Source organism: Myotis daubentonii, chromosome X (assembly GCF_963259705.1).
Source record: "Myotis daubentonii chromosome X, mMyoDau2.1, whole genome shotgun sequence".
NCBI classification, from domain to species: domain Eukaryota; kingdom Metazoa; phylum Chordata; class Mammalia; order Chiroptera; family Vespertilionidae; genus Myotis; species Myotis daubentonii.
The window spans coordinates 89,101,633-89,129,381 of NC_081861.1; the positions used below are offsets into that span (position 1 = coordinate 89,101,633).

Genomic DNA, 27,749 nt, shown 5'->3' on the forward strand with positions numbered 1-27,749 from the left:
GTGGCTACGTCAGGTCACACGTTAGACAGTACACGGAAGTAAGGATGAGAACTGGTGATGTTTGTGTGCTGTCCGCCAATTCATCGTTCAGTCCCAAAGAGAAATCAGCTGTAAATTGCACTGTGCCAGAGGTACCTTTGTAAGTTGGTTGTTTTTGACATTTCCCCGCACAAATGGATTTTTCCCTCCATTTTATTTAGGAAAATGTGAAAGTAAAGCATGAGTAAAATGAGCAGCCGAACCTTCACCTAGATTCACAGTTGTTAATATTTTGCCAGGTTTTTTTCTGAACCATTTGAAAGTGGGCTACAGATACCGTGATTCTTCACGTCTAAGTAAAAGACTTTTTTTTACATAACCACATCAGCATTATCACATCTTTAAAAATTACCATTGCCTAGTTGGTTTGGCTCAGTGGATAGAGCACGGGCACACAGACCGAAGGGTCCAATGTTCGATTCTGGTCAGGGGTAGTACCTCGATTGCAGGCTCATCCCAGCGCCCCTCCCTCGCCCGTTGCCGGGGGAGGCAACCAATCCATAGATGTTTCTGTCTCTTCCCCTCCCACTCTATAAAAAAATCAATGAGCCCTAACCGGTTTGGCTCAGTGGATAGATAGAGCGTCCGCCTGCGGACTGAAGGGTCCCAGGTTTGATTCCGGACAAGGGCATGTGCCTTGGTTGCGGGCACATCCCCAGTGGGGAGTATGCAGGAGGCAGCTGGTCGATGTTTCTCTCTCATTGATGTTTCTAACTCTCTATCCCTCTCCCTTCCTCTCTGTAAAAAATCAATAAAATACATTAAAAAAATTTTTTTTAAATCAATGAAAAAATATCCTTGGGCGAGGATTAACGAAACAAAAAAAATTCACCATTAATCCAATATAATTTAATATGCAGTCCATATTTAAATTTCCCCAATTGCCCTCTAAGTGGAACATTTTACATTTCGATCCACAATGCACTTGGTTATCTCCCTTTAGTCTCTTAATCCAGCCTTTTTGTGTTGCATGACACTACATTTTTTTTAAGAATTCAAGCAAGTTGTCTTGAGAATATTCCATATTCTGAATTCGTCTGATTCAGGTTAAATATTTTGCCAGCTACCAGAAGACACCAATATGGGTGATGCTAAATTTGACCACATAAAAAAAAAAAATAACGGTTACCACCAAGGTCTTTCCATCAAAAAGGCACAATTTTTCTTTTGTAATCAGTAAGTAATCTATGGGATGATACTTTGAGGTTGTGCAAATATTGTTTCCCATAGTCCTTGCATCCAGTGGGTTTTAGCATCTATTGATGATCTTTGCCTGAATCAATTATATTGGGAGAGTGCAAGAGGGTGACTTTTCTAATTCTTAACTTCCTCCTATATTTATTAACTGGACTTTATCAGTAAAGAAAAACTAACCCCCCTTTTATAACCTTTCTCACATCTTCAGTGTGTTATAATCTAGCACCATAATTTTCCTTTTTGATGCTCAAACTCTCCCAAATGTGTCCAATGGGAACCACTTCACTCTGGCTCCTGTGCCCTTTCAACACAACCCACTAGTTTTTGAGTACTTCTTTTTTTTTTTTGGCACAAGATGTTAAAAGCTTACTTTGTACATTCTCTGCCCAGGACCTGCAATAAACCATTTCTCCAAGGAGCCCTAGTTCCTTTTAGTGGGAAATGGTGTTTAGAAACTGGGGTATCATTGTTTGTATGCCCTCTCTAGAGACAGAGCTAAAAAAATAATGAGCTTGCTGAAACCGGTTTGGCTCGGTGGATAGAGCGTCGGCCTAAGGACTGAAAGGTCCCAGGTTCGATTCCGGTCAAGGGCATGTACCTTGGTTGCAGGCATATCCCCAGTAGGAGATGTGCAGGAGGCAGCTGATTGATGTTTCTCTCTCATCGATGTTTCTAACTCTCTATCTCTCTCCCTTCCTCTCTGTAAAAAAATCAATAAAATATATTTAAAAAAATAATGAGCTTATACTAATATCTCCAAATCTAATACCACAAGGTTCTCCCTCACTTTTCCCTATTTCATATTCATATCTTTTCTTACAATGAAAATTCTGGTTCCCAACACCAATATATTTACCTATTTCAAAATTACAAGGCCATACCACTCCAATAAACTTTAGTATAGGTTCTTTTCAGTTTTCTATCCTTTGAATACATCCTGCTGAAAATATACTAAAAATTACTTGAATCATTTTTCCCCCTGTGGAGTTGTTGCTATTTGTATTCAACTTTAGGATATTTTATTACCCCTTTTATATAATTTTGTTTTTAAAGTATGTAAACCTTTATGTGGTTCAAAGTCAAAACTTTATAAAAAGCTATTCCCAGAGAAGTTTTGCTCCCATGCCTATGCTCTGTAACACATTCCCATCTACTCCCTATAAGTAACCATATACATTGATTTCTGGTTTATCCTTCTTGTATTTATTATTTTTATTGAGGTGTTATTGACATAACATACTAGTTTCAGGTGTACACATATAGCCAAAAAGTAGAAACAATCCTATGTCCCTCAACCATGAGTAGATAAAATAGGGAAATCATATAATGTAATATTATTCAGCAATAAAAGTAAATGAAGTATCCATATGTGCTACAAAATGGATGAACCTTGAAATCATTATGCCAAATGAAAGAAGCAAGTTCCAAATGGCCACATATTATTTGATTCCATTTATATGAAATCTTCAGAAAAGACAAAGTAGATAAATGGTTGCCTAGAGCTGATGGGTAAGAACAGGGATTAACTGCACGAGGGGTCTCTTTGGGGTGATGGAAATGTTCTAAAACTGGACTTTAGTGATAGTTGCAAGACTCAGTAAATTTACTAAAAATCATTAAATTGTACTCTTGAAATGGGTGAATTTTATGATATGTAAATTATCTCAATAAAGCTATTTCCAAAACAAAACAAGTTTTTACTCTTCCTTACTAGTGCATTTAACAGTACACCAGCACTATGTACAATTACCAGCCAGTATTAGTTAATTTTTATAGTAAACAGAGGAAGAATCTATTCCTGAGATAACTGGGAGAGGCAAAGGACATTAAACAAGATGTCTTATTTTTATGACCCCAGCCCCTGGTACAGTACCTGTAACACAGTAGGAGCTTGATAATTGTTTGCTAAGTATAGTGTAATAAATGAGAAAAATCTCCTACAGTGAACTAACTGCTCTGTCATCAGTGAAAACCAGAAAATGAAGCTAAATTCTGGAGATTAATGGGGGTGGGGGGCAGGAACTAGAGAATCAATGTTAGCAGGGCAGACAGTTCCATACACTGTCTGATGTAGAAAAATAAATACAGTTACATACAGGTACAGTTTTCAATACAGCAATTATACTATCCTTTGCAAGTTGAAAAGCATTTCAAAACCACTCAAAATGGGGATGGTGGTGAGGAAATGCTTTGATTTTTAGAAAATAATAGACCCAGTAAAGTCAGAAAAGTGTATTACCATCCATTATGAATAATGTAAAAGTGATACTAGTATGTTAGTCTTCATACAAATTCCTTTTAAGTATAAAAATTAAGATGTCAGTGTATGCTTAGGATCATCAAATCAGTCCAGTACAAAACCACTCTGTCAGTCTTGTGGCTCACACCTCCATTTATTAAAGGACAGAAGTTTGCCCAAACCAAACCTAGGCTTACATTTGGGAACTTGCCAGGCAAGAAGAGCAGGAGGCACTATTAAATTAAAAGCTACTTAGCCGGCCAGTGAGTGTAACTCAGTGGTTGAGTGTCGACCTATGAACCAGGAGGTCATGGTTCGATTCCCAGTCAGGGCATACGCCCGGGTTGCAGGCTTGATCCCCAGTAGGGGGTGTGTAGGAGGCAGCCAAGAATGTTTCTCATAAATGATGTTTCTATCACTCTCTCTCCTTTCATCTCTGAAATCAATAAAAATATATATTTTTTAAAAAGCCACTTAGCCCAGCTGGTGTGGTAATGATGGAGGAAAAACAAAACAACATTTGAGTACCTGGTGAGTGAAAACGAAAACCAGAAGAAAAGCAGGAAGACTAGAGAGTTGACATCATATTTTATCTTCTATCAATACTTGATTTCTCCTTAAGTTGTGGCCTGGCCAGCACAGGAAAGAACAGTGGTTGGTGGTGTTTCTTCTTACCACTTTGATAGGACACACACATAATTAAACTTCCTCCAAACGGTTGAGACCAAACTGCAGAGCAGCCAAGTACAGGCTCATTCCTTCAAAAACTGAGTAACCTGGAGCCTAGGGATTCCAGGAAAAGAGATAAGTGGATCTGCTGGCATTGTTAAATGATGTCAAAAGAATCCCCCTTATTCTCCTTGGATGCAGTCCCTAAGTACCACTCCAAAAACTGTAAGAGGACACACTTCTTGGTGTTCTTTGTGGCAGGGTAAAGTACAGCCCAGACAGCTTCTGAAAATAACTCATGTACCCCATCCTGCATCAGGGCAGAATATTCCAGATACTTTACCTACTTAGCCAGGGACATGCCTTGCTGAGGAATTATGGGCCCTAGGCTCTGTTCCTTCAGCTTCTTCACTATCTCAAGGTCACTCCACAAGTCCCTCTTGGTGCCTACTAGCAGAACAGCTACATTGGGGCAATGAAGGGAGACCTCTATGTGTCATTTATGCCTCACATTGGCATAAGAGGATGGGTTGCCAATGGAAAAACAAAAGACAAAGATATTGGTCTGGAGATAGGATGAGCGTTCTCGGTCATATTCTTCTTGACCAGCTGTGTCCCAAAGGTACAGGCTGATGATTTGGCCATCCACAGGTGTCTGGGCACTATAATTGTCAAAGACAGTAGGGATATATTCTTCAGGAAAGGCATTTGTTGTGTAACTGATGAGGAGGCAGGTCTTACCTACAGCCCCATCTCCCATAACCACACATTTGGTCGTCTGCATTCTTCCCTTTGGAGTCCTATGTATAAGAGAGAAATGAAGAATATTCCCAGATGCTTGGTTAATTAAGGGAGCCTAAGGTTCCTAAATATTTGTCTCTGAGGAGAAAGAGAGGAAGTGAGACCTCCCTCCCCCCACTGCCCGTCCCCATCACACCATAGAAAAATCAGCTGGGAAAGGTGGTATAGGGCAAGTTCTTACCATGGACTCCTAGAGGACAGGCTTCAGTAGGTCCTAAAAGCCTCCTCTGAAGTTGTGTGCAATCGTATATGTATGTACCTAAGTGAAATTTTCTGGAAAGAAGATCCAAAGCTGTTATCAGACTCTTGAAAAGAGCTGTGAATCCAAAAAGATTAAAAACCATTAATATACATAGGTATTTATGCTACATTGTTGTCTTAAGATCTGAATATATTGAACCAAACATGCTAAAATATAGTAGGTGCTCAATAAATGGTAACTAATTTCTTAAAAAGTATAGAAAGAAGATTCCCAAAGTTGAAACAAAAGAAACAAGGCTCTCACTTTGGGTCTGTGGCTATAGACTCAGCAAAGAAACCTCTGTTCCTGAAAAACAGCAACACTTATTACTGTAATGAAAGGTGAGCCAGTCAGAATCAGACATATAGAGAAGTGGTTAAGAATGCAAGCACTGCCTTAGCCGGTTTTTCCCAGTGGAAAGAGCGTCGGACTCCTAGAGGACAAGTTCGAAGGGTCTCAGGTTCGATTCCAGTCAAGGGCACATACCTCAGTTACAGGCTCCTCCCCAGCCCCAGCCCTGGTGAATTGTTTCTCTCACATTGATATATCTGTCTTTTCCTCTCTTCCACTCTCTCTAAAAATCAATGGAAGAGGAGGAACCAAGATGGCGGCATAGGTTAACGCCAGAGTTTGCTGCTTTGAACAACTACTTCAAAAGTGAAACCAAAAAACGGAAGGGACATCACCCAGAACCACAGGAACGCTGGCTGAGTGGAAGTCCTACAACTAGGAGGAAAGAGAAACGCACACGGACACTCAGAGGAGGCGCAGTGGTGAAGTCAAATTCTGAGGTGCAGAGTGCACGGAGCGGGCTGGCGGCGGAGGGCGCGGTTGTTGTTTTCAATCGGGAGGGAGTCGCAGACTCTGAGCACCAGATCCGGGCGAGTCTTTAGGGACCCAGACTCAAACGGGAGAAGCGGGACTGTCTGGCTTCGGTCAGAGCAAGTGCAGCTTTCTCTCCCAGCTTTGCAGCGGGTGCTGGGACTCAGAGAGGAAGAGCCCCTAGGGACAGGACTGAGAGCCGCCATAACTGCTCTCTCCGGCCCACCCTGCTGATCCTGTGCGACCCGCCACGCCCAAGCCCTGCACAGAGGCATTTGCCGGATAGCCTCAGGCAAAGGCTAGATTAGCACCTCCCTAGAGGACAGAAGTTCTCTCACTGCTGACACAGCTGATTCTCATAGCCACTTGGCCTGGAGGTCAAACCCTCCCTGGAATTAGCTACAACAATCAAGATTTAACTATAAGACTGCGAACAAAGACCACTAGGGGGTGCACCAAGGAAGCATAACAAAATGCGGAGACAAACAGGACAAAATTGTCAATGGAAGAGATAGAGTTCAGAACCACACTTTTAAGGTCTCTCAAGAACTGTTTAGAAGCTGCCGATAAACTTAATGAGATCTACACGAAAACTAATAAGACCCTCGATCTTATATTGGGGAACCAACTAGAAATTAAGCATACACGGACTGAAATAACGAATATTATACAGACGCCCGACAGCAGACCAGAGGAGCGCAAGAATCAAGTCAATGATTTGAAATGCGAGGAAGCAAAAAACATCCAACCGGAAAAGCAAAATGAAAAAAGAATCCAAAAATGCGAGGATAGTGTAAGGAGCCTCTGGGACAGCTTCAAGCGTACCAACATCAGAATTATAGGGGTGCCAGAAAATGAGAGAGAGCAAGATATTGAAAACCTATTTGAAGAAATAATGACAGAAAACTTCCCCCACCTGGTGAAAGAAATGGACTTACAGGTCCAAGAAGCGCGGAGAACCCCAAACAAAAGGAATCCAAAGAGGACCACACCAAGACACATCATAATTAAAATGCCAAGAGCAAAAGATAAAGAGAGAATCTTAAAAACAGCAAGAGAAAGAAACTCAGTTACCTACAAGGGAATACCCATACGACTGTCAGCTGATTTCTCAACAGAAACTTTGCAGGCCAGAAGGGAAAGGCAAGAAATATTCAAAGTGATGAATACCAAGAACCTACAACCAAGATTACTTTATCCAGCAAAGCTATCATTCAGAATTGAAGGTCAGATAAAGAGCTTCACAGATAAGGAAAAGCTAAAGGAGTTCATCACCACCAAACCAGGATTATATGAAATGCTGAAAGGTATCCTTTAAGAAGAGGAAGAGGAAGAAAAAGGTAAAGATACAAATTATGAACAACAAATATGCATCTATCAACAAGTGAATCTAAGAATCAAGTGAATAAATAATCTGATGAACAGAATGAACTGTTGATTATAATAGAATCAGGGACATAGAAAGGGAATGGACTGACTATTCTTGGGGGGGAAAGGGGTGTGGGAGATGTGGGAAGAGACTGGACAAAAATCGTGCACCTATGGATGAAGACAGTGGGTGGGGAGTGAGGGCGGAGGGTGGGGCGGGAACTGGGAGGAGGGGAGTTATGGGGGGGGAAAAAGAGGAATAAATGTAATAATCTGAACAATAAAGATTTAATTAAAAAAAATAAAAATAAAAATCAATGGAAAAATATCCTCAGGTAAGGATTAAAAAATAAATTAATAATAAAATAAAACGTCCTTAAAGGGTTGGGAACTCTGAGAGAAGACTAGTAGTTAGAAGAGAAAGGCAGAAAGGCAAATACTCTGTTCATCACCCATATGAGAAAAGCTTATTTACTTCAGTTCCAGGATCCAGCACAATGCTGTCCCCTCCCATCACGACCACTATCCATACTCCCAAATACTGCTGTGGGCAATGAACTGCTAGGAGGGACTCAAAAAAGGGTACACATAAAGAGAAAGAATGCTAGAAGCTTACCATCCTGTGGATAAAGGCAGGACTTATAAAAAGGCAAATAACAGTACACAGTAATGAATGGCTGTGTGAGGGGGAAGGAGGTTGCTATGGGGAAGCAAAGAGAAACTAAAATGTGAGAGCCTGCTTTAATCATTGTGTAAAGTACTTGAACCCATCTTCTCTTATTTTAACCTTGTAGTAGCACTGTCAAGTAGACATCAGAATAGCTCAGAGATCTTTAGGATGCCTCTAGGATTGGAAATTGGGAGAGGCCAGGAGAGGCAGACACCAGCACCCCAGAAGGCTACCTTCCATGTTAGTAATTCACTGCTAACCTTGGAATTATAGTTTCTTCTAAATCTTCCCGTCTCATCTGACAAAGTATCCTTCTTCACATGTACCGTCTACACAGCAGTCAATTTTCTCCTATGTTGGACACACAATTTAGAAGACCCAATAATAGTGAAGACAAGAATGCAGCTCAAAGTACTACTGTTTGTAGCTTGTTCTTCAAGGCTCACCCTTTCAGCAAGTCTCAGTCTAATCCACTTGAAATCACTCAGAATTCAGCAGAACACCCCCATTTTTATTTACTACTTTCTGCAACTTAGTTATTTTATAAATCGGGGGAGTTTTTTCATATTGAAGACTGATTTCTTTGGTTTAGGTGCAAAGAAGACTTCAGACGGTTGGGGCCTAAGGAAGCCCTGTGAACACTCCCCAGCCCGGAGCCGGGAGGACTAACCAGCGCCTGGCAACTTAACAAGAGACAATCCCAGGAACCCATCAGTAGCCACCACAAGCCCGCTGGGCATATCCATCACATCCCTCTCTCTAAGGGTGGTGGGTTCTGGGACTTCATCTGGACTCTTGAGCCTGGGACTAAGGGGTGCCCCACATCGGATTCACAAATAGAGCTGGCTCACCCTCCTCTGTTACACATACAGCCCATGCCACCCTCAGATCCCTTTCATCCAATGAATGGCTCATATACTAAGGACCCAGGGACAGGGAAATTCGAGGAAAAAAAGCGGAGGTGGGCACCGCCTGGGGGTTCTCAGATTACCCGGCAAAAGTGCTCCTTGTCCTGCGCGGTTCAACCGCCACTGCCAGCAGAGCCTCCCGGCGCCTCTTGCCCGACCCGGCAGCAGACTCAGCGCCACATCCGGATAGCCTAGCGACCGAGTCCCGTCCGGTCATCGGAGGCCTCCTGGGAAGTGGAGTCCTGGGGCCATCCTCGCCGCCTGCAAGTCACAGGATCCTAAAGGACACCTCCCGGTAATCGAGGATTACTTAGATCCTGACCCCAGGACCAGTTTCTTGGTTTGAGGGTCCCTCGGCCTCGCCTTCCCCTTGGCAAAGTGAGTTCACCCCTTCCTCCCCAAGCCCCTGTTTTTCCTCAGGATCAATATTTAACATAAAGAGGCAACCAGGGAACTGAGAAAGTGTTAGGAAAAATGGAGGCGATAAAATAAAATGAGGTAAGTGAGCTAATTAGGGTTGCTGTCTGTCACCGTATAATAGTTTGCATTTTCTAGAGTTTTCTATAAATGAAATCATACAGTACGCACTTTTAAAAGAATATATTTTTATTGATCTTTTAGAGAGAGGATGGGAGGCAGAAAGAGAAACGTGGATCAGCTGCCTCCTGCACGCCCCCTACTGGGGATCAAACCCACAACCTGAGCATGTGCCCTGACCAGAACTGAACCTATAACCTCTGTGCATGGAAGGACGCTTAACCAATTCAGCCACAGCTGGCCAAGGCCAGTATGCACTTTTAATAACAGCTTTATTAAGATCTAATTCACATACCATACAACTCCGCCATTTAAATTGTACAATTCAGCCGAAACCGGTTTGGCTCAGTGGATAGAGTGTTGGCCTGTGGACTGAAGGGTCCCAGGTTCGATTCCGGTCAAGGGCATGTACCTTGGTTGCAGGCACATCCCCAGTAGGAGATGTGCAGGAGGCAGCTGATCGATGTTTCTCTCTCATCGATGTTTCTAACTCTCTATCTCTCTCCCTTCCTCTCTGTAAAAAATCAATAAAATATATTTTTTTTAAAAATAAATAAATAAAAAATAAATTGTACAATTCAGCCCAGCTGGCATGGCTCAGTGGTTGAATATCGACTTATGAACCAGGAAGTCACCGTTCATTTCCTGGTCAGAGCATTTGCTGGGGTTTGTAGGCTCGATTCCTGTGGGGCGTGCAGGAGGAAGCCAGTCAATGATTCTCTCTCATCATTGATGTTTCTATCTCCCTCTCTGAAATAAAAAATATATATATTTAAAATTAAAAAAATAAATTGTACAATTCAGTGGGTTTTGGTATATTATATTATTTTTTAAAACTGGTAAATATATATAACAAAATTTGCTATTTTAACCATTTTACATGTAAAATTCAATGGCACTAAGTACACTCAAAATATTGTCGAACCATCACCACTGTCTATTTCTAAAACTATTCATCACCCCAAAAGAAATTCTGTACCCATTAAGCAATAACTTATTCACTCCTTTCCATGGCTCCTGGAAACCAATCTTTAATCTACTTTCTGCCTTGATGAATTTGACTTTTCTGGTTACTATTCATCTATTGATGGACATTTGGCTTGTTCCTAACTTTTGACTATTGTGAATAATGCTGCAATGAACCTTAGTGTACAAAAATCAGGTTTTGTTCATCTTCTCTATTGTTGTTTTTTTCTATTTCACTGATTTCCACTTTGGTCTTCATTATTTTTTCTTCTTATACTTCAAGTTTTACTTGCTCTTCTTCATTGTTTGAGACCTTTCTGCTGATTTAATAATATAGCTCTTTAAGTGCTTAAAAATTACCTGCTAACTACTGCTTTAGCAGAATGTCATAAATTTGTGTTTTCATTTTCATTCATTTCAAAATATTAACTAATTACCCTTTTCACTTATTTTTTGACCCATGTGTTATCTAAAAGTGGATTATTCAGTTTTCAAGTAATTGAGGATATTCCAGAGAACTTTCTGTTTTTGTTTTTCTGATAACCCACTACTATCGGACTAGCCTACTTTCTGTTATTGATATGTAATTTCATTCCATGTTTTCAGAGAATATACATATGTTGTATGACTTGAATCCTTTTGAATTCACTGAGACTTGTTTTGTGGCCTAGAATATTTATCCTGGTAAATACTCCATGTGCACTTGAAAAGAATGTGTATTTTGCTATTACTGGGTGGAATGTTCTATAAATGTAAACCAGGTCAATTTGGTTGATAGTATTGTTCACTTCTACTATATCCTTGCTGATTTTATGCCAATTATTGGTAAGGGTATTGAAATCTCTAACAAGCATTTTGGATTTGTCTATTTCTCCATGTAGTTAATCAGTTTTTGAGTCATGTATTTTGAAGCTCTTATATTAGGTGCACAAACATTTAGAGTTATTATATTCTCCTCATTAATTCACCTCTATATCATTATATCACCTTCTTTCTTTATTAGTGTAATCTTTTTTCTTCAAAGTGAAATCTACTTTGACCAATATTTTTTCAGGTTTTTTTATTTCAAGAAAAATGATTTTAAATATAATAATGTTACATGCAATAAACATTAATATTTCAGAATAAAAGGATTTTAAGTATAATATTACCAAAACTGTACTAACATAGTATTATATCACAAAAGTTGTAGGAAATATTAAAAATATGCAAATAATAGGTTTACTTCTATTATATTCAAGTATATATTTTTCCCCCTCTGGCTCTATTTTTGTTCATCAGTTTTTGTTGTTCATTTTGTTCCACAAATGAGTAAGACCATATGATATTTATCTTTCTCTGACTGACTTATTTCACTTAGCATGTTGCTTTTAAAGTCTATTTTGTTGGATATGAGTAATGCTATTCCAGCTTTTTTTTTTCTTTTCCATTTGCATGGAAAATGTTTTTCCATCCCTTCACTTTCATCCTGTGTGTGTCTTTTGTTTTGAGGTGGGTCTCTTGTAGACAGCATATAGTTGGGTCACGTTTTTGTATCCATTCAGCTACCCTACATCTTTTGATTGGAGCATTTAATCCATTTACATTTAGGGTTATTATTGAGAGGTACTTATTTATAGCCATTTTAATTCTGTATGGCTAGGTTTCTCTCTCTGTTTCTTCTTCTCAGCAATCCCTTTGGCATTTCTTATAATGCTGGCTTGGTGGTGATGAACTCCTTTAGCATTTTTTTGTTGAGGAAGCTCTTTATTTGACTGACTATTTTGAATGATAGCCTTGCTGGATATAGTAATCTTGGTCTCAGATCCATGCTTACCATTACCTTGAGTACTTCATGCCATTCCCTTCTGGCCTGTAGAGTTTCTGATGAGAAATCAGGCGTCAGCCTTATGGGAACTCCATTGTAGGTAACAGTTTTCTTTTCTCTTGCTGCCTTTAAGATTCTCTCTCTGTCTTTAATTTTTGGCATTGATGTGTCTGGGTGAGAGTTTGTTTGGGTTCTTCTTGTTTGGGGTTTTTTGTGACTCCTGAACTTGTGTGACTTTTTCCTTTACCAGGTTAGGGAAGTTTTCTACCATTATTTCTTCAAACACGTCCTCTATTCCTTTCTCCCTTTCTGCCTCTTCTGGCACATCTGCTATTCGAATATTGTTGCATTTCACATTGTCCCACAGCTCCCTTAAGCTGTCCTGTTTTTTAATTGTTTTTTCTTTTTGGTTCTCTAAGTGAGTGATATTTTCAACTCTGTCTTCTAATTCACTGATTCAATCCTCAGCTTCCCCTAATCTGCTGTGTGTTCCTTCCAATGTGTTCTTTATTTGTGTTATGTCATTCTTTATCTTGGACTGTTCTTTTTTCATAGTTACTATATCTTTTTCATACTGTTGAGCATTTTAACATTATTACTCTGAACTTTGTTTCAGATAATTTTCATATCTCTGCTTCATTTATCTCTTCTTCTGGAGAATTCGATAGTTCTTTCACTTAGGGGTTGTTTCTTTGTTTCCTCATTTTGGTTGTCTGTTTGCGTTTGTGACTATGTTTTAGGTAGATCCTCCATACCTCTCAATCTCTAGTGCAGGAACAGTGTTAAAGGCTGTTTCTGGCTAATTGGATCAGACAATGACTCAAAGCCTCCAGAGACCACCTCTGTCTACAAACTAATAGGATTCTGCCTTGAATTGCCCCCAGGCAATTATCCTCAGGTGTGGTGAGAGGTTTTCAACAGGGTAGGGCAGTTGCTTCTGCCTGGAGGCTAATTGTTACTTTTAATCTCTTAAATGGCCTCAGGGCAAGGTGTTTTCCAATAGGGTGTGTCAACTGTCTTCCCCCCTGGCAAGGCAGATGTCTATGTGGGAAAGATGTCCTCCACTGTGTGAGGGAATGACTCAGCCCAGGAAACTTGGGGTGTCTGCCTTCTGAGCTCTATCCCCCGAGTCCCCAATCCTGGGTTCTGCTCTCACAGCTCCAGTCCACTTCATCCTCCCTCTGCCAGAGCACAAGGTGGGTGGCTCCACAGAGAATTTTTGTGCATTGACCCTTTAAGAGGGTGCCCAAACTTTTAGCTGCCACTCCCTGGCAGACAGCACCCCACTGCTTTTCACAGCTAGATGTTATGTGGGTACCCTCCTCAGTTTGGTGCTCTCTGCTGGGGAGCCCAGCTTCGGGATTAGATCGTAGAGTTCTCAGTGGCACCCTCCCCCACCCCCCATCCCACAGCTGAGATATCTCTCTGGGACTTCCATTGCCGTCTGTGGGAGCCCAGCCAGCCCTTTCTGGGTTCCGCCCCTCCTACCAGTCTCTATGCCAGCGGTTCTCAACCTGTAGGTCAAGACCCCTTTGGGGATTGAACGACCCTTTCACAGGGGTCACGACCTAAGACCATCAGAAAACACATATATAATTACATATTGTTTTTATGATTAATCACTATGCTTTAATTATGTTCAATTTGTAACAATGAAAATACATTCTGCGTATCAAATATTTACATTACGATTCATAACAGTAGCAAAATTACAGTTATGAAGTAGCAACGAAAATAATTTTATGGTTGGGGGTCACCACAACCTGAGGAACTGTATTAAAGGGTTACGGCATTAGGAAGGTTGAGAACCACTGCATGCAGTCTCCACCTTCGGTCCTTGGGTATCAGGGTTCTCTTCTGTGAGTTTTCCATTGATTATGCAGGAAGCCTTTCTGTATTTCAGTTGTAATTCCAGCTTGTTCCTGGGAGCATGTCCGTGCAGCATCCTGCTACTCTGCCACCATTTTAAATCTCTTTGACCAATATTAATATTGTTATGCCCAGATTTCAAGATCCCCAAAAGCCCACCAGGGAGCCAGCCGAGTCTGATGCAAAAGCAAAGAGTCTTTATTCGAGCTAGCTCGAGCTCCCCGTCCACCACACTCACCGACACAATGGCAAGCCAAGTGGCAGAGAGGGAGAACTCTGTGTGGAGAGAGGTTTTATAGGGGGTTGGAGTAAGGGGAAGAGAAAGGACTGTGGGCCCTGCCGATTGGCCAGGCGCAAGTCGGTGTCTTGTTACACTGGATGTGGTAAGATGGAGGGCGTAGCCCTTACCCTGGGGCAAGATGGAGGGCATAGTCCTCGCCCTTTCAAATATAGCCCCTCCAACTTTCTGTTGACTAGCGTTATCATGATACATCCTTTTTTTTTTTCTTAACGTACTTTTACTTTTAACCTATTTGTGTCTTTGTAGTTAAAGAGCCTTTCTTGTAGGCAGCGTATATTAGGGTCCTGCTTTTTTATTCAATCTGATCATCTCTACCCTGTAATTGAGGTATTAAGACCACCTACATTTAGCATGATTATGTTAGAGTGTCACTTTATTATTTGTTTTCTATTTGTCCCATCTCTTCTTTGTTCTCTTTTTCTGCCTTCTTTTGGATTAACCAATATTATTTTTATTCCAGTTTATCTCCTTTGTTGACTTATTAGCTATACCTCTTTGTTTTGTCATTTTAGTAGTTGCTTGAAGGTTTATTTTATACCCATAACTTCTCATAGTCTGCCTTCAAGTGTAATGATACCACTCCATGAAGAGTATAAGAACCTTATGTTAATATACTTCCATTTCTCTCTTCCTGGACTCTATGCTATTGTCATGCATTTTACTTTTACTATATAATACATTGTTATTATCTTTGTTTAAACAGTTAATTTTTAGTAGACTTTATTTTTCAGAATTTTAGGTTCACAGCAAAATTGAGCAGAAAGTACAGAGAATTCCCATATATCCCCTGCCCTCCCCCTTTCACAGTCTCCCCTCTATCTCAACAGCCCACACCACCAGAGTGGCATATTTATTACAATTGATTAACCTAAATTGACAAATCATTATCATCCAAAATCCATAGTTTACTTTAGGATTCACTCTTGGTGTTGTACATTCTATGAGTTTTAACAAATATATTCACCATTAGTAATATACAGAATAGTTTCACTGCTCTAAAAATCCTGTGTTGCCTGGCCAGTGTAGCTCAGAGGTTGAGCCTTGACCTATGAACCATGAAGTCATGTTGATTCCTGGTCAGGGCACATGTCTGGGTTGCAGGTTCCATCCCCAGTAGGGGGCGTGCAGGAGGCAGCCAATCAATGATTCTCTCTCATCAATGATGTTTCTATCTCTCCCTCTCCCTTCTTCTCTGAAATCAATAAAAATATATTTTAAAAAATAAAAATCCTCTGTGGTCTGCCTATTCATTCCTCCCCCCACACCTTGAGCAGCCACTGATCTTTTTACTATCTCCATAGTTTTGCCTTTTTAGAATTTTATATAATTGAAATCATACAATATGTAGTCTTTTCAGATTGACTTCTTTCATTTAATAATATACATTTGAGGTTCTTCCATGTATTTCCTTTTTTTATCGTTGACAGTATTACAGATATCTCCCATTTCCCCCCCTTTAGCCCCCTCTTCCCAGCCCCTACCCACCCACCTCCAGGTCTTCTTCACCACCCTATTGTCCGTGTCCGTGAGCTATGCATATAAGTATATAAGTTCTCTGGTTTATCTCTCCTCGACCCTCCATGCCCCCCACCATGTCTTTTCATGGCTTGATAATTCATTTCTTCCTTTTTTAAAAAAAAACTCTTACCTGACGATATGTTTTCATTGATTTTTAAAGAGAGGGGAAAGGAGAGGGAGAGGGAGAGGGAGAGGGAGAGGGAGAGGGAGAGGGAGAGGGAGAGGGAGAGAGAGAGAGAGAGAGAAAGAGAGAGAGAGAGAGAGAAGGAAAGGAAGGGAAGGGAAGGGAAGGGAAGGGAAGGGAAGGGAAGGGAAGGGAAGGGAAGGGAAGGGAAACAAACATAGATCGGTTGCCTCCAGCATGTGCTCCAAATGGGGATCAAAACCACTACCTGGATTAAGTGCCCTAACCAGGAATCAAACCTGCAACCTTTCAGTGTACAGATGACACTCCAACCAACAGAGCCACCCAGCCAGGGCTCTTCTTCTCTTCTTCTTCTTTTTTTTAAATGGAGTTTATTTTTAGAGCAGTTTTAGGTTTACAGCAAAATTGAATTAAAAATACAGAGAATTCCCATCTATTCCCTAACCGCTCACATGCATACTGCCCCCATGACCAACATTCACCAGAGTGGCAGTTGATGAACTTACAATGATACATCCCAGTTTACATTAGGGTTCATTCTTGGTATTGTACATTCTATGAATTTTGCCAAATATATAATGACATGTATCCACTATTATAATGGCATACAGAATAGTTTCACTGTCCTAAAAACCTTTTGTGGTCTGCCTGTTTATCCCCCTCTTCCCTCTAATCCCTGGCAACCACTGATCTTTTTACTGTCTCTGAAACAAACCAGTAAGCCAGGACAAGTGAAATAGGGAAACTGAGATAAATAGCTAAACAAAATGACAGAGCAATTTACAGCAGATACAAAAGGTCACCTCCCTAGAAATAACATCTAGCTAGCAGTTGTATTTTAGCTCCAGGCCCAGAAAAGCAGCAAAACCAGGTGGGCAACACCAGGACCAGCTGCAATGACTAATGAAACGCTGCCCTGACACTAACCAATCAGTAGAGATCATGAGCCTGAAGGAGCACACCTAGAAAACTGATGAATATTCTGTTGAAACCCTCCCCTGAGATCTCCCCTAAGATTTCCACCTGCAAGAAAGAGATAAAGCCTCAAGGAAAAGGATCCAGTGGGTGCTCTCCCTCTGGGGAGCAGCCCCTGCCATTCCTTTTCTCTTCTTCCCCCACAGGTATGCATCTTCTACCAGTGGTTCTCAACCTTTTGGCCCTTTAAATACAGTTCCTCATGTTGTGACCCAACCATAAAATTATTTTCATTGCTACTTCATAACTGTAATGTTGCTACTGTTATGAATTGCCGGGAGCCGGTCCATCCTTGCTGTTTCAAGGGACCTGGCATATATGGCATACGGTTCTTAATATGTTTGCTCACCTTCTTGGCGCTGTGTTTTAACCAAGGTCACCTCTCCGAGAAAGGTTGAATCCCCAGGTAGGGATTTTCCCCTGAAGTTAGGGAGGGAATAAAACCCCTCAACTAAGTGCCAGGCGGGTAATTAATCACTTTAACTACGAACAATCATGCTTAAACTACATAATCTTTACTCCCTGGAATGGAGATAAGAAACGCCCTAGCCTTTGTAATAGAAATTGACAGGATTAAAATCAACTGGTATAAATACGGATGTAACAAGACAATAAACAGCAGAACCTCTCTGGAGATCCAGACCAGAACTTGGCTGGAGATCCTGGCTGGAGATCCTGGCTAGGCTGCTGATCAACTGAACGCTGTCTCCGTGTCATTCCTTCTTCGCCGACTCCGTCCACACCTTTGGGGACCCCTGGACCCGCTGGGGCTGGACCCCAGCAATGAATCGTAATGTAAATATCTGATATGCAGGATGGTCTTAGGCGACCCCTGTGAAAGGGTCGTTTGACCACCAAAGGGGTCTCGACCCACAGGTTGAGAACCGTTGTAAACCCTAAAGGACCCCATGAGGCTTGCAATCAGAGGAGCAATGGGCATCAGCCCCTTGTATCAGGCTAATCCCTGAACCTGAAACCAAGGACCCTTTTCTCTGACTCCCAGAGGGCTAGGGCAGCCTAGCCTATCTAGATTCTGTTGCTTCTTCTATGCTAAGCCCTTTCTTGTTTTACTGTCCCCGGCTTTAATAAATGTTCCCTCATAGGCTGGGCTCATGTTATGAAATTACCAGCTAGCCCTAGGCCAGTGATGGCAAACCTATGACACGCGTGTCAGAGGTGACATGCGAACTCATTTTTTTTTGGTTGATTTTTCTTTGTTAAATGGCATTTAAATATGTAAAATAAATATCAAAAATATGTCTCTGTTTTACTATGGTTGCAAATATCAAAAAATTTCTATATGTGACATGGCACCAGAGTTAAGTTAGGGTTTTTCAAAATGCTGACACACTGAGTTCAAAAGGTTCGCCATCACTGCCCTAGGCAGACCCACTCAGGGCCAGGTCCCCATTCCAGTAACCTTTCCACAGTTTGCTTTTTTAAGAATGTCATCTGATATGTAGTCTTTTCAGATTGATTTCTTTCACTTAGTAATATGAATTTGATGTTTCTCTCTGTCATTTCATGGCTTAATAGCTCATTTCTTTTTTAGCACTGACTAATATTTCATTGTTTGGGTGTACCACAGTTTATTTATCCGTTCACCTATTGAAGGATAGCTTAGTTGCTTCCAATTTGGGGCAGTTATGAATAAAGCACTATAAACATTCAAGCACAGACTTTTATGTGAACATAAAGTTCTCAACTCTTTGGGTAAATACCAAGGAGTGTGATTGTTGGACTATATGGTCAATCACCAGCTGGGCTTAATTATCTTTTTAAAACAAGCTTCATTGCCTTGGCTGCTGTGGCTCAGTTGGTTGGGTGTCATCCCATGCACCAATGGTTTTAAGCATGAGAAGAAAGAAACAGCAGTGGAGCTGTCATCTGTTAAAAGTGTGGAAACAAACAGGCAGTCGGACATTCCCCAAGGGGTCCTGGATTGGAGAGGGTGCAGGCCAGACTGAGGGGCCCCTTTCCCCGCCCCCCACCCCGGTGCACGAATTTCGTGCACCGGGCTACTAGTCTATATATATAAAAACCAAGTGACCGGAACAACTGGTTGCTATGACACACACTGCAGCCAGCCAACCAGCCCAAATGGGGGTGGCCCCTCCCCCCGGCCGGGCTCAGCACTGGATCAACCCCCCCCCACCTCAATCAGGGATGGGGCTACCGGCCAATCTCCCATGGCCCCTCCCCCTGGCCAGCCCAGCCCCTGATCAGGGGCAGAGTTGGCTGGCCAATATCCCACAGCCCCTCCACCCAGTCGGCCCCTCACCCAGCCAACCTCCCGCCACCCCTCTCCCAGGCTGGCCCTGCCTCCAATCAGCCCCCTCACCCCGACCTGGGCGGGGCCAGTGCCCAATCTCCTTCAGCCCCTCCCCCCTTGCTAGCCCCACCCCAATCGGCCCTGATTGGGGCAGGGCCAGCCAGACTCCACCCATGCACAAACTCATGCACCAGGCCTCTAGTATATACATAAAACAAGTTAATTTTAAGAAGGTAGAATTCTACACAGCAATGAAATAGAACAAACTACAGTTATATTTGACACCATAGATGAAGCTCACAGATAATATTGAATGAAAGAAGTCAGAGGCAAAAGAGTACATACTCTTTTTTGGTTTGTTTTTTTTGTGTGTGTTTTTCTATTTTTAAGAGTACATACTCTGTATGAGTCCATTTATATGAAATTCAAACACAGGCAAAACTAATCTATGATGATAGAAGTCAGAATGTGTTTAATCTTGGGAGTGGGTAATGACCAAAAGGGGGCACAAGGATTCAGCCTTTTGTGTTGCTAGAAATGTTCTTTATTTTGACCTGAGGGGAGGTCACATAGGTGTATCTATATATTAAAATGTATACTTAATATTTTTGTATTTTACTATATGTAAGTTATGCTTAAATAAATGAAAAAAGAAAAGGAATAAGGTTAATTCTATAGTGATATAGAATTAATTTAAAGATATATTTTAAGTGTGTGTAGAGATCAATATATCTCCATCTATGCACACATATATGGTGCACTGGCAGAAAAGTAGAGGAAACAATGAATAACTGAAACTCTACTGGGTAAATACTGGAGCAGACTTTTGCTCTGAAGTCATCTGATCCCTGGTAGCCTACAGCCGGTTTTAAAGCTCTAGCTTGCAGGTGATGTCTAATTTGAGGTCAGGGGAAGAATAAAGAAAACAGTGGAACAGCAGTATTTGAAGATAAACTAGCTGAGAATTGATAAAAGATATTGATCTTCAAGATTCAGGAATCCCAAACAGGAAAAAGAAAGAAATCCCCACCCAGACACATTATAGTGATACTTTAGATACAGCGGTTCTCAACCTGTGGGTCGCGACCCCTTTGGAGGCTGAACGACCCTTTCACAGGGGTCGCCTAAGACCATCCTGCATATCAGATATTTATATTACGATTCATAACAGTAGCAACATTACAGTTATGAAGTAGCAACGAAAATAATTTTACGGTTGGGTCACAACATGAGGAATTGTATTTAAAGGGCCAGAAGGTTGAGAACCACTGCGAGAAGATCTTAAAAGGAGCAAGAGACTATTTACTGAAGTGTACAACACTACCTATGATATATCTTTGCCCCCCTAAAGAGGAAATAGAACCTGCATCTAAATTTAATCAAGCCTCTGGATCTAATCAACATTTAGAAACAATTTACATGGAACAGCCTTTGGGGAGGAAAATTGAGCAGCATCTATTAATATTTTAGATATGTAAGAATGTGGCCCTAGCCAGTTTGGCTTAATGGATAGAGTGTCAGCCTGCAGACTGAAGGGTCCTGAGTTCGATTCTAGTCAGGGGCACATGCCTGGGTTGTGGGCTCAGTCCCCGGTAGGGGGTGTGCAGAAAGCAGCTGATCAGTGATTCTCTCTCATCATTGATGTTTCTATCTCTCCCTCTCCTTTCTTCTCTGAAATAAAAATATGTATATTAAAAATAAAAAGAATGGGTATGTCTTCTTTCCTGCAACCCCACTTCTATGAATCTATCCTCAAATATTAGCATAGCCCTGGCCAGTGTGGCTCAGTTGGTTGGAGCACCCTCCCGTGCACCAAAGGGTTTGATTCCTGGTCAGGGGACATACCTGGGTTGTTGGGGCGAGTACAGGAAGCAACTGACTGATGTTTCTCTCTGATATTGATTTTTTTCTCTCTCTCCTTTACACTCTAAAATCAATAAAAAATATATCCTTGAGTGAAGATTAAAAAAACACATAAGCACAAATATTCAGGGGTTTCCGATTAAAAAAACACATAAGCACAAATTTCAGGGGTTTCCATAGAGTTTAGGGTCTGTGTAGGGGATTGTCCATTTTATAATCCCCTAGAAAAGATATGACTTAAGGTCATTCAAGGAGTTAGTTGCAGAACCCCCATTGAACACCCATTCCACCATTACATATCAGAAATAGCTGCCTGGGCCCTGTATCTCCTCCCCCATGCCCTAACCCTGGGACTGGAGCTTCCACCCCTTTCTCCTATACCAGTCGCTGCTTCCATGCTGATTTTGCTGCTGAAAGAGACTGGGACCAAGTCCACCAGCCTTGGCACCTCCTCCTGGCCTTGGTGAAGGAAGTGGGAGCACTGACAGAGCTCTTTCAATGGAAGCCCGATGAGGAGCCTCGTCCCCAAGCCTGCCCCCCTAAGAAATGGGCAGCCCTTCAAGAGGAGCTTAGTGATGTCCTCATGTACCTGGTAGCATTAGCATCCCGCTGCCATGTGGATTTTCTCCAAGCAGTGCTCTCCAAGATGGTCACCAACCAGAGATGCTACCCAGCACATCTGTCTTGTGGCTCTTCCCTCAAGTATACAAACCTGCCCCATGGGGCCACCTCTGAAGACCAGACTGTGGGGACTGCAGACCTTGCCTGTGAGTCCACAGGTCAGGCCTCACCTAGAAACATGGAACCAGGATCTGTTTAGCATAGCATGTTAGGAAGATAGCCTGGCCAGGGAACCTCATTCTAGTCCTTTCCTAAGAGATCACTGACCCAGAGGCCCCACTTCCTGAAATCTGAGGCTCAAGGACCTCTGGAATATAGCCTCTTGGTACTCTTCTCCCTCAATAAAAGTTTTGTTTAACACACACACAAAAAATCTTAACACACATATTCAAAGATAATGTATAATGATTATCAATGCTGCAAAATTTATAATAACAAAAAATTGGAAACAACCTAAGTGTTTATCAATAGGAGAATGAATTATGGCATAGCCATATATTAAAGTACTATGCAGCACAAAAAAGAATGTCAGAGATCTATACATTTTTTTTGAGATTTATATATATTAACATGGAAATATCTTCAAGGACTATTAAGTGATATGCTTAAAGATTAAACAAGTTACCGAAAAATATTACTGAACTAGGGGCCTGGTGCATGGATTCGTGCACTGGTGGGGTCCCTCAGCCTGGTCTGTACTCTCTTGCAATCCAGGACCCCTTTGGGGATCGGGCTGAAACCGGCAGTCTGACATCCCCTGAGGGATGTAGTAGTGTGCGAAGCGGCTGGCAGCTGCTTGGTAGCGTTGTGGTGAGCCCGGCATCTGGTACCTGTCAGTCAGCTGAGCGACACTCCTGCTGTGGGAGCTCACTGACCACCAAGGGGCAGCTCCTGCATTGAGCATCTGCTCCCTGGTGGTCAGTGTGCGTCATAGCGACCAGTCAACCGGTCATTCAGTCGCTTAGGCTTTTATATATATAGACTAGAGGCCTGGTGCACAAAAATTTGTGCACTCGGGGAGGGGGAGGAGGGGGTCCCTCAGCCTGGCCTCTGCCCTCTCGCAGTCTGGGAACCCTCGGGAGATAACGATCTGCTGGTTTAGGCCTGCTCCCGGGTGGCAGAGGGCAGGCCTAATCCCTAGGTGCAGCCCCTGGTTGGGCTCAGAGCAGGGCCGATTGGGGAGTTGGGGCGCCGCCCCCTGTCATACACAGAGCAGGGCGGATTGGGAGGTTGCGATGCCACCCTCAGTCATGCTCAGGGTAGGGCCGATTGGGGGGTTGGGGCACCGCCCCCTGTCACACTCAAGGCAGGGTCGATGGGGAGGTTGCGGTGCCACCCCCTGTCACGCACAGAGCAGGGCCAATCAGGGGGTTGGGGCGCTGCCCCGTGTCACGCACAGAGCAGGGCCCATCAGGGGGTTGGGGAGCTCCCCCCTGTCACTCAGAGTAGGGCCGATAGGGTAGTTGGGGCACCGCCCCCTGTCACACACAGAGCAGGGCCGATCAGGGGTTTGGGGCGCCGCCCTCTATCACCCACAGAGCAGGGCCAATCAGGGTGTTGGGGTGCTGCCACTGTCACACTCAGGGCAGGGCCGATGGGGAGGTTATGGCTCTACCCCATCACACACAGAGCAGGGCCCGTGGGGTGGGGGGGTTGGGGCGCCGCACCCTGTCACACACTGAGCTGCAGGGCGATCAGGGGGTTGGGGAGCTCCCCCCTATCAGGCACAGAGCAGGGCCGATCAGGGGGTTGGGGTGCCTTCCCCTGCCAGGAACAGAGCAGGGCCAATAGGGAGGTTGTGGCCCCGCCCCCTGTCACACACAGAGCTGCAGGACGATCAGGGGGTTTGGGCGCTGCCCCCTGTCACGCTGATCCCGGTGCTGGGAGGCATATTACCCTTTTACTATATAGAATAGAGGCCTGGTGCATGGGTGGGGGCTGGCTGGTTTGCCCTGAAGGGTGTCCTGGATCAGGGTGGGGGTCCCCACTGGGGTGCCTGGCCAGCCTGGGTGAGGGGATGATGGCCGTTTGCAGCTGGTCACACACCCTTCAGGGTGGGGGTCCCCACTGGGGTGCCTGGCCAGTCTGGGTGAGGGGCTGAGGGCTGTTTTCAGGCTGGGACTGAAGCTCCCAACCGCTCCTTTTTTTCTTTTTTCTTTTTTATTCTGGGTCAGCTTTAGCTCTGGCTCCAGCTCTGAGGCCTCTGCTGCTGAAAGAAGGTATCTGGTTTGTTTAGGTTCTATAATCGAAACAATGTATAACTCCAGCTCTGAGATCCCGGGCTCGCTGAAAGCTGGTTTCTGGGGTTTTGTTTAGCTTCTATATTTGTTACAATGTTTCTTAAACTGCAGGCTCAGAGGCTGGCAAGGCAGGCGGGGAACGTTGGAGTCCTCCATCACTGAAGCAAGCAAGCCTCATGTTAGTTTCAAGCTGCCTGGCTGTTGGCCGCCATCTTGGCTGGCAGTTAATTTGCATATCTCGCTGATTAGCCAATGGGAAGGGTAGCGGTCATACGCCAATTACCATGTTTCTCTTTTATTAGATAGGATGATTCCAGATTGCTATGTAGGTATTCACTCACACTTTTACCATGTCTCTACATGTTGTATGCCAATATATGTTTGCAAATGCATACAAAATGTTTGAAGGATACACACCAAACTGGTAACAGTGACTTATTCTGAAGAATAAATTTAAGTGTTCAAATATTTCATTTTCCATTGTATTCACTTCTGCAAGTTGTTTTGTAAAGATGAAGGAAGCTCCTTCCAGAAGTTGAATATTTAAGTGTCACATTGATGTAGACAATATTCAAATCTATCTTCATTGCTAGAGTTTTCTCATGAACTCGAATTCTGCATTTACAATTAACTGCCTGCTAGCATTTGCAGTCATGTTTTGCCATCACTTCAAACTTGTATCTAAAAAAATTCATTATCATTATATTCAAATAGTATTAGTTCTAGTTCCTCATTTTCCCATTTCTGTTCAAAGCACTAACTAGCCTTCTACCTATTACTTAAGCTATAAGCCTTAGAGTAGTTGTCTTATACCCTTCCCTCCCCTATCAGAAAAAAATCAAGTGCAAGGTATTTTTTCTTCCTTTTAAATAATATCTTACATGTCTCTTTCTTGTCTATTCTTTGCCACCCTAATTCAGACCCCTAACTCAACAAATATTTATGAACACATATTATGTACATGCTAGGCAGTTTTAGATGGTGGGAATCGTGCAGAAAAACAGACTTATATACTAGTGAAAGAAAGGAATAATATACAAGTAAAAATAATTATGCAATAATAGTTAACACTTTTATGTTTATCCTATGCTAGGTATTGTGCCAAGCTATTTATTATTCATTCATTCATTTATTATTAATCCTCACAGCAGGATATTTTTTTCATTGATTTTTAGAGTGTGGAAGGGAAGTGGGGAGATAGAGAAACATCAATGTGGGAGAGACACATCGATTGGTTGCCTCCCACATGCACCCTGACCTGGGTTAGGGATCAAGCCTGCAACCGAGGTATGTATTATTTCTTTTAAATATATATATTTTTTATTTTTATTGATTTCAGAGAGGAAGGGAGCAGGAAAGAGAGAGATAGAAACATCAATGATGAGAGAGAATCATTGATCGGCTGCCTCCTGCACGCCCCTTACTGGGGATCAAGCCCACAACCCAGGCATGTGTCCTTGACTGGAATCGAACCCAGGACCCTTCAGTCCACAGGCTGATGCTCTATCCACTAAGCAAAACCAGTTAGGGCCTGAGGTGCGTATTCTTGATCAGCAAACCTGCAGTCCTTCAGTCCTCTGGCCAACATTCTAACAACTGAGCAATACCGGCTAGGGCAGGTGCTAAGCTCTTTAGATAAGTTAACTCATTTAATACTCCTAATGACTCTATGATAGAGACACTGTTGTTTATCCCATTTTATAATTGTGGAAACTGAGGCACATAGCTCTTAAGTAGTTTAAGGTCAAATAGTAAGTGGAGGAATCAAGATTTGAACCAGGGCAGCCTGATGTTAGTTTGTTCTCTTAACTGTTAATGCTATATTGCTTTTTATGTAGGGAAACCTCAGTTGATATGGGCTATGGTGAAAATCAAACAGGGTAATATGATAGTAACTTGGATAGTAGGTGCCAATTTAGATATCGAGGTCAAGAAATGCCTCTCTGAGTCCTGACTGGGTGGCTCAGTTGGTTGAAGCATCATCATGTGCACCAAAGGGTTGTGGGTTTGATTCCTGGTCAGGACACATACCTAAGTTGAGGGTTCGATCCCTGGTCCGGGTGCATACGGAAGGCAACCAATCAGTGTTTCTCTCTCACATCTCTCTCTCTCTCTCTCTCTCTCTCTCTCTTAAAATTAAAAATAAAAAAACATATCCTCAGATGAGGATTATAAAAAAAAAGGTCTCGCTGAAACCGGTTTGGCTCAGTGGATAGAGCGTCAGCCTGCGGACTGAAGGGTCCCAGGTTCGATTCCGGTCAAGGGCATGTACCTTAATTGCGGGCACATTCCCAGTAGGAGATGTGCAGGAGGCAGCTGATCGATGTTTCTCTCTCATCGATGCTTCTGACTATCTCTCTCCCTTCCTCTCTGTAAAAAATCAATAAAAAAATATATATATTTTTTTTTTTTTTTAAAAAGGTCTCTCTCAGAGGTTATTTTTTTGTGGAAGAACTCAGTTTCTCACTGTGGATTTTGCTAATTGCACAGTTATCATGCAGTTCCTCTACATTTCCTACAGATTGGCAACTGGATCCAAAGACTAGATCAAACTCGAGTTCCATCCCTTTGGTATGCTTATAGGATAGATATAATGTTTGATGCCTCTCTTTTTGTAATCTTAGAAGCTGTTGATGCTTGCTCTCTCTCTCTCTATATATATATATATTTATCAAGGGTTGCAGAATGGTGATATTCTAATTTTACTATTATTTTTTATTCACTGGAATAGTTCTGTAAAAATACATGTCCCCTCATCCTACTATTTTTTTACTCAGTTCATCTAGGAAAGGCAGGATAAATACTTGATTCTCTCCCTTTATTGATGCATTGTCAAGATAATGAATTGATTTCCTATCATGAGAGGTTATATTTGAGCTGAGATGTGATGACAAGAAGGAAACTGAGTATTCAAAAACCTGGAGGAAGACTATCCCCAGGCAAAGGTATCAGATAGTACAGAGGCACTGGGGAACGAGCGAGCTGCATTAAGTTCAAAGAACACAGGAGACCAGCATGTTGATCCTAGCCAGGTAGCTCAGTTGGTTAGAGCATTGTCCTGGTACACCAATGTTGGGGGTTCAATCCCTGGTCAGGGCACATACAAGAATCACCAATGAATACATAAATAAGTGGAACAACAATTTGATATCTCTCTCTCTCTCTCTCTCTCTCTCTCTCTCTCTCTCTCAAAAGTCAATTTAAAAAAGTTTTTTAAAAGACCAGCATAGCTACATTTTTAAAAAGGCCAGCATGGCCACATTACTTTCACTCCTACCTGTGGAACTATCTTGTTATAGACTGAAGGTGTCCCCCGAAAATTCCTATGTTAAAATCCTATCCCCCATTATGATGTTATTAGGAGATGGGCCTTTTGGTAGGTAATTAGGACCAGCTGAGGTCATGAGTGAGATTAGTACCCTTATAAGAGTCATGACAGCTCTAGCCAGCTTGGCTCAGTAGATAGAGCGTCGGCCTACGGCCTACGGAGAAAGGTCCTGGGTCGATTCCTGGTCAAGGGCACATGCCTGGGTTGCGGGCTAGATCCCCAGTAGGGGGTGTGCAGGAGGCAGCCAATCAATGATTCTCCCTCATCATTGATGTTTCAATCTCCCCATCTCCCTTCTTCTCTGAGATCAATAAAATTATATATTTTTTAAAAAAGAGTCATGACAGAGCTTG

At 42.5% G+C, this 27,749-nt stretch overlaps 2 long non-coding RNA genes and 1 pseudogene across 2 annotated transcripts; 1 reads left to right on the forward strand and 2 right to left on the reverse strand.

Moving 5' to 3' along the window:
- Positions 1-31: 31 nt before the first annotated feature.
- On the forward strand, positions 32-9,996 carry LOC132224131 (uncharacterized). Its single transcript, XR_009450599.1, has 3 exons — positions 32-143; positions 8,647-9,332; positions 9,576-9,996. It is a non-coding gene; the product is annotated as an uncharacterized LOC132224131 (long non-coding RNA).
- Positions 2,417-26,427, reverse strand: LOC132224133 (uncharacterized). Its single transcript, XR_009450600.1, has 2 exons — positions 26,265-26,427; positions 2,417-3,565 (listed from the first exon to the last, which is right to left on the reverse strand). It is a non-coding gene; the product is annotated as an uncharacterized LOC132224133 (long non-coding RNA).
- On the reverse strand, positions 2,439-8,397 carry LOC132224130 (rho-related GTP-binding protein RhoG-like; annotated as a pseudogene).
- Positions 26,428-27,749: the final 1,322 nt, after the last annotated feature.